The sequence below is a fragment of the Desmodus rotundus genome, chromosome 8, assembly GCF_022682495.2.
Source record: "Desmodus rotundus isolate HL8 chromosome 8, HLdesRot8A.1, whole genome shotgun sequence".
NCBI lineage: Eukaryota > Metazoa > Chordata > Mammalia > Chiroptera > Phyllostomidae > Desmodus > Desmodus rotundus.
This window is the reverse complement of record NC_071394.1, coordinates 99,865,312-99,873,204: the sequence shown is the minus strand read 5'-3', so window position 1 is coordinate 99,873,204 and position 7,893 is coordinate 99,865,312. Positions and strand designations below refer to the sequence as shown.

The 7,893-nt window shown below is 43.3% G+C and overlaps 1 pseudogene; it reads right to left on the bottom strand.

The window, feature by feature from the left end:
- Nucleotides 1-257: 257 nt before the first annotated feature.
- Nucleotides 258-841, bottom strand: LOC112309535 (rRNA-processing protein FCF1 homolog pseudogene; annotated as a pseudogene).
- Nucleotides 842-7,893: the final 7,052 nt, after the last annotated feature.

Sequence of the window (7,893 nt, the reverse complement as noted above, 5' to 3'; positions counted from 1 at the left end):
GCTGGTGAGAGCCCGCTTCCTGGTTCCTAGGTGACCATTTCTCCTCTTGTCCTCACATGGTGGAAGACATAAGAGAGCTCTCTGGAGTTGTATTTTATTTTTCAAAACAACATAGAAAAGTGAGTGTATTTAATCATACTCGGCTCATAACAGAGTAAATGGGTGAGTGGAAGAATAATATATGCTGTGTAGCATGTTTAATAAACTGGCAACAAAGAAAGTTGGTTAAATGAAAGCAGAGTTTTGTCTCTTAAGAACTAGAACCTAAGGGCTCCATGATCATCTGGCATCTGTTCAATGTTGTCCCTATGGTTAGAAATGTACTGATGGGAACTCCAGGGATCTTCCTGATTCTTAATTTAAGGTCCCAGTCATCCATGGCCACAATGTGACACTGGTGCTGAGTTACTCTGTGTACTGCCTAGGTCATCTGCCTAGGTTCCTTTGTGTGTGCACGGTAATCGTCCGAATCTTGGATCCTTGGTGACCCTTAGAGCCACTCCATACTTCTGCCTCAATTTCTCAGTCTCAGCCACTACACAGTCAGTTATACAAGGGATACATTTGGCATAGAGACAGCCCATCACTGACTGCACCGAGTCCAGTTTGGCCTTGGAAAAGTTGATAAAGCTGGTGTCAGCCAGGATGTGATAAGGTGGGCCCAACTGTGCATTATATTAGAATAATAAGGAGGAAGGGTGTTGAAGGCCTTCTCTTTCCTTGAGTGCACTGGGATCTTTCTTCTCTTTTTAGGTTTTAATCTATCATTTTCGTTAAGCCTCTGATCTCTGAGATGAAGCATCATGGCCACGTACTTCCTTGTTTTCCTTTGTGACCCCATGTTCACTCTTGTTTCTTTCAGAGCCACCCTGGAGTCTCTTTTAAAAGGGCATAAATCCCATTCAGGAAGGCTCCATCCTCATGACCTAGTCACCTCCCAAAGGTCCCATCTGCTAAACCATCAAATTGGGCATTCGGTTTCAATATAGGAATTTAGGGGAAGAGCACAAATGTTCAGTCTGTAGTGACAGGCATCCAAGCAGCTCCTTCTCCTTGTCCTCTCAATTCATTTGGTCATTAATTTATTCATTCATTTCCCAACAAGATGAGCACCACAAGGGCAAGGAATTTTGTTGTTTACAGGCACATAGCAGGTGCTCAATAAATATTTGCTAAATGAGCACACAAATGGATGGATGGATTCTACAATGAGTCACCCAGTGCCTACACATGAGTATCTCATTCAATATTCACTTGACCAACATGAAGCATCTGATACATGCCACACTCTATGCTAGCACACCTCAGTCAGCTCCTCCTTAAAGTGGGAGAAATAAGACTCTGTTCAACCTGCCTCACAAGATCATTATTATGAGAATCAAGTGAAAAATATGGGCTTAAAAAAACTTTGCCAATACTAGAGTGCCTTAGAAAGATAAAACGTTATTATTAAACATGATTTCTGCCATCAGGAGCTTGTAGAGAAATTGAGGAAATGAGAAAGAAACACAGGAGGGGGCAAAACCACTGTTGAGTGGACACCAAGGTGTGCAGCAGGCACTGGACCCTTTACATGCCTTCCCTCACCCATTACACACCCACTTGAAGGTGGGCATCATCACCCCCATGATGAAGATGCAGAGACTGATGTTTCAGACATTAAGTAAATTTCAGAATCTACTCAGATAGTTAGAGTCAAAATGGATGAAAGGCTAGGTCTATTTTCAAAATCCTACCCTTTCATATTTTCTCTCACATAAAAGTAAATCCTAGGAAGCATTCAAAGTCATGTCCCTTACTTAATATTGGGAATGAGATGGGTAAGAGAGACAGGAACAATTACAGCATGTTTATTGAACACTAAACTCTATGGATTATATCAATTCTTATTTGTGATATAGTGTCTACTCCATTTTTCACACTAACACAAATGTCAGCTGAAGTCCCCAATCCACTGATATTTACCTAAAACTGGCTCAAGCAGTTCCTCTCATTCTGTGGAAAACCCAATGCTATTTTCAAGATTTTTGAAAATTCCCGATAAGTTCACACACACACACCTCACACACTCCCCATCCAGACACGAGATGCAGACCCTTTTGTTTCACCCAAGTCACTCGCACAGGCATTAAAAACCATGTGGCAGGCTTTGCACCACAGTTGGGGAGACAGAGTAGTTTCACATCCCAGCAAAGCAAACAGCTTAAGACTGACTCTCAGACATCCCTGCTCATCATATTCTCTGTTCAGGTGCTTCTGGGAGCTTCTCACTGCCCACCTTTTTCTGGAGGCTCCAGCCTCTCCCTCATGCCAACTAGCTCCCCTTATTCTAAGTCCCCACCCCCTCATCCATCCATATGGATCCTAGAGGTGTGGGAGGCTGCAGAGTTCTTACCTGACTCCAGGTGACTGGTCAAGGTGTGGCCATCTAATGCATGTTCATCCAGTGAGACTGTTCCATGGGGACTTTAAAATTCAGACCAGAGAAGCACTCAAATCATCCCTTCTCTGGTCCCAGAAGCTGTAACACATAACTCTCTGGAGGTGCTGACTGCCATGTTTTAGAAAAATAAAGAAAGTCACTTTGCAGGAAGAAAATGAAGCATAAATACAAAAAGGAGTCAAAGGAACAATAACAAGAAATGAAGGGAGAGAGAGACAATCATGGTGATGTCCAAGAGGCTGGTTGGGAGTTCCTGGAGCCCAGCTATCGATGCATTCCTGCTCATCAGTTCCATGTCTCAGGCCCTTGCCTCTGGCAGCAGGAACTGGGAGGGGATTTGCAGTGCTGGTGTTTCTTCTCTCCTCCACTAGCCGTGTGCATAATGACAGCAGTAGACAAATGCATCCCTCTCCCCCAACAGAACTACACCAATCATGTTAGAAGACAGAATCAGCTCTGGGTGGAGAACTAAGCAAACAGAGACCACCCTGCCAAATTCTGAGTAAAGCAAAGGTACGCTTTAACGTCTCCCATCAGGCACCCCTACCCAGCCCCAGGGAGGGTCAAGTGTCAGGTTGTTATCACCACAGTGCCCCAGAGTCTGAAGAAATTTAAAGAACTTGCCAATGTTGCAACCAGTACAAAGCAGAAGCAAAATTGGATCGCTGTGTTTCTGCCCCAACTAACACCCTGTTGGGGCAGAAATGCAGACCAGGAGAGCAGGGCTGAGTGTGGGGCTAAAAGAAACCCATTGGCCAGGGCTTTACAGCTCTCTTCCTTTTCCATTCTCATTCTTTTCTCTCCTGCCTCCTTTTCTCTTCACCTGCCATCCCTTTCTTCCTCCTCCTATCTTCTCCTCCAAGACTTCTGGGGCTCCAGCCAGTAGGAAGGGACACAGGTGTCTTCACTCTGATTGCTGACCATCCCTCAGAGGCCTGTGAGTAGACCTTTACCACTGGCTCATCCTGAAGAACAAGGCAATCCTTATGCAGAGGTCACAGTGCTTCAGTAAGGACAGGTCGCCACAGACAAAATTGTGAGTGAGAAACAAAGGGGCCTGGAGAGAGGGCAGCACTTTGCTCTCTGCAGTCCTTCAATGGCCCTCTCTGGCCTTCTCTGGATCCTCTCTCTTCTTGTTCTTTAAAAAGTAAAAGCTAGCCATAACCAGTGTGGCTCAGTGGGTTGGGAGTAATCCTGCAAGGCTAAAAGGTCACCGGTTCAATTCCCGGTTAGGGCACATACCTGGGTTGCAGGTTTGGTCCCAGTTGGCTGGGGCGGGGGGTGGGGTATGCAAAAGGCAACCAATTGATGTTTCTCTCTCATATCAGTGTTTCTCTTCCTCTCTTTTTCCCTCCCTTCCCCTGTCTCTAAAAATAAATAAATGAAATATTTTTAAAAAAGAGCAAAAGCTACACCACAGCCTACTATCAAACAGAACTGTTGTTCTCGGTCCTGCACACCATAATCCTGGTTTCCACATTGGCACTCTGTGTGGCCTTTGAAAAGTCACTTAAGAAAAAACAAAAAGTCAAAAACTATGTGCATGGTTGTGTGCTTGAACAAAGGAAAAAGACCATGACGAAATGCATTAAAATGTTCCACAGGAGGGAATTCAAGTAATTTCTTCTTTAGGTTTTTCTGTGTTTCCCACTGATTGTACAATGAGCCTGCATTACTGTCATAATTAGGGAATCCCTCACCAAATGCCTCTGGGCTTTAGTCTCCAAGGGCATCAAGTGCTGATCAGACCTGCCCCGCCTCTGTCACAGCACTGCTTTTGGAATGATGAGCTAACGTCTAAAACTGCTTGGTCCGCACCATTGGCTGAGGTTACAAACACCAACACGTTTCCTTCATTTTTCCAATTAATCACTTGAGCAGCTGCAAGCCCTTGTTATTAAGTAATGCAGCATTGACCCTCTTTGGCCCCTCCCTTGCAGCACTTAAGAGAGGAACCCAGTGCATCTAAAAAACAAAACAAATAAACAAGCAAAACAGAACAGAAACTCACAGACAGAGAATAAACTGATGGGTTGCTAGATGAAAGTGGGTGGGAGGATGGGAGAAAAAGGTAAAGGGGAATAAGGAGTACAAATGGCTAGTCATAAAAGAAGTCGAATAAGTCACGAGGATGTAATGCACCATGTAGAGAGTAGAGTCAATAATACCAGAATGTGGTGACAGACGGCTACCCGACTTATCACGGTGATCACTGTGTTAGATATGCAAGTGTCTGATCACTATGTTGTACACCAGAAATTAATATAGTGTTATATGTCAACAATAATTTTAAGGTAATTTTAAAAAAGATGAATGGGTTCCACTGCAAGCAACAGAAAACCCAACCTATAATGCCTTACACAAAGAGAGTATATTTCACTCCCATAATAAAAAATCCAAAGTTAGGCAGTCCAGGGCTGGAACACTGCTCAGGGATGTCCTCAAAGATCCAGGCTTCTGGCTCAGCATCCTTAGTTTGTGATCCATTCTTGTGCTCACAGAAAATATGCTTTTTCTCCAGGCAAGAAGGGGGAAGAGCAAAGGGCAAAGAGATTTAGTCTTGTCACTTGGAACGGGAATTCTGCCTGTATCCTATTGGCTAGAGCTAGATCACATGATCACCCCTAGCTGCAAGGGACCTGGGAAGTTGAGCTCACTTTTCACCCTCTGTAGTAGAGAAAAACAAGTTATGAGTCGTTTTTAGTTATGCATGCCTCTGAATCTACCACACTGGAGTTTATTCAACCTGAGGGCTTCAGTTCTACTTCTGAAGGCCAGGTGGAGTGAGCACTGGAATGTCTGACCTGTCTACCAGGAAGCCCCAGTTTTTGCTTGTCACTGAGTGTGTTGCTGCCTGGCAGGGCTGCTGTGAACAGCTGGTCCCACACAATCAGTCGAGCCCTGTCTTCAGCAGAGGTGATGCTGTGTTATTGCGCCCGTTCCCTGCACAAGCTGTGGGAGGGCCTGAGCTCTCCACAGTCATGTAGGTAACACTGATGTGTGCGGAGTACTCCTCCGTTACAGCTCCAACGGAAGGGAGGCTGCGTCATGAGGGGCTGCTCACCTCAGCCATACCTTATGTCAGAAGTGGCTCCTCTGTTGATACCTCAGACCCCTCTTTTGAGCCTGGCTCACCAGTCCTGACTCTGCAGAGGATGTCACTGTTCTTACTGGAAGACCTCTGATTAAATCATCCCAATCCATCAGAGAAGGTGTAATACAGCTGAACCTCTTAATGGCAGTGACCAGAATCTCAATGCCTTCCCCACAGAAGATTCCCTGGCCCCTATGCAAATTGGCATGCCTTTTCTCTGAATACAGATCAGCTCTGAATAGAAGTACTGATGGGGCTCATCTCCAACAGGCCACATCAGGCCCTACTGGGCCCTTTTGCCAGGTTGCTGGAGGACTTACACTTACATAACTAAAAGGACCCACATCAGGGGCTCTTCCTGAACATAAATCTGCCCCAGTGTTATTTGTTGTGGACACCTAGATAAAGAAAAAACTATGCTAAAAATATGTTGTGCTCCGCTGGATGCAGCTGCCACATGCATGCACAAGTGGTTTAAGACAGGAGACTGAAGGCTTTCAGGTCTGCAACATGGTAGACTCTGGGACAGTCCTCAGAGACACAGCATTCCTGCTGGGAAACAGATCTCAAGGATTCTCTCACATTCTGAGTTGAACTCACAAAAAATGAAAGGGAAATCTCCAGGCCCCATAAACAGAGGAACTCAAAACCAAAGAGGCAAACATGTTAGCTACCTTATGGCTGCTTTGGGGGCCTTACATTTTGTTTGTTTGTTTACTTTTTATTGAGGTATAATTAGCATATAGTAAAGTATATCATCCTTAAATGTAGAGCTTAACAAATGTTTACATATGAGGACAACCATGGAACCTCCACCCACATCAAGATATAGAGTATCTCCCCCACAGGCCCCTCATGCCCCTCTCAGTCACTCTCCCCCTCAAGTGGAACCACCATCAGACTCAACAGCAAAGGTCAGTTTTGCCTGTTCTGGAATTCTAGGAAGATGGAATCAAACATTTGGTTATCCCTTTACATCTGGCTTCTGTTACTCAATAGCTTATCTATGATATTCATCCCTTTATCGCATGTATCAGCAATTTGTTCTTTTTCATTCTTGTGTAGTATTTCATTGTAGAACTATACCACTATTTATTTATCAATTCCACTGCCGATGGTCATTTGGGTTGTTTCCAATTTGGAACTATTATGAATAAAGCTTCTGTGGACACTCTTATGTATATCTTTTGCTGGACATATGCAGAGCTTGGGTTTTAATGGCCATCTGGGGACACTATGAGATGAGACCATCAGCCTAAACAAAATAAAGAAATGAAGCTTAGATGCTCACATGAAGCCGGGACCATCAAAGGACTAGACTCTTGGGGATAGCGCAGACTAGGGAAAAATCTACTCATACATACAGGGGAAAAGGAGGGCACCTGTCTACCTCTGCCTGAGATCTGGGTGGGAATAAAAATCCTCTTCTGTGAATTTATAATCACAGCCCCATACCTCACATTGCTTTAAAGTTAAAATTTACTCAATCAATATAATCCAGAACCCCCCAAGCTGATGGATTACCACAGAAATTTGTTCCCAGCTGGTAACATCCCTAGGGCCCCTGACAGAGGGAATGAAAAGCATTGCAGAAGGACACAATTACATCCCACACTGGGGATGCATCCAACAGATAAATGCCCACTGAAGATAAGCTCAAAATTAAAAAGCAAATGAGAAATGAACCCATCTTGAGTGGCAATCAGCAAACTTACACAGTTAAAAGGGGAAAAAAGAATCTCACATTCACAGGAGCTTCAGATGGTAGGACAACATAATAGAGATTAAAAATAAGTGTGTTTAAAACAATAACCTAAAAATAAAGGAATTGGGATCACAAGAAAAGAACAAGTCACTATGAAAGGAAAACAGCAGGCAAAATTTTTAAATAAACAAATGGAATCCTGGGCAATAAAAATTCAGCCATTTATACTATAAACCACATGATTGTACACTTTTAATTGGTAAATTGTATGGTATGTAAACTACATCTCAATAAAGCTTCTTTAAAAATTCAAACATTAAAATAATGTTTAAAAAACTGGAATCAGGTTTAGCAAAATAATACTAGACAAAGTGGAATAGAGAAGTAATGAACTGAGTTGACCTTGAGGAAATTCCACAGATTCAGCATACACAGATAAAAAGATGTAAAAATAAGAAAGTGCATCTAAGTGAGGCAAAGATATCATGACAATGTCTACCTATATCTACTAGGATTTCCAGAAGGAGAAGATAGAATGAATGAAGGAGATAATATTTGAAGAAATTATAAGAAATAATGGCTGGGAATTTTCCAGAATTGATGAAGACATGACTTCTCAGATTTAAGAACTGTAGTAAGTATGAAGAAAAT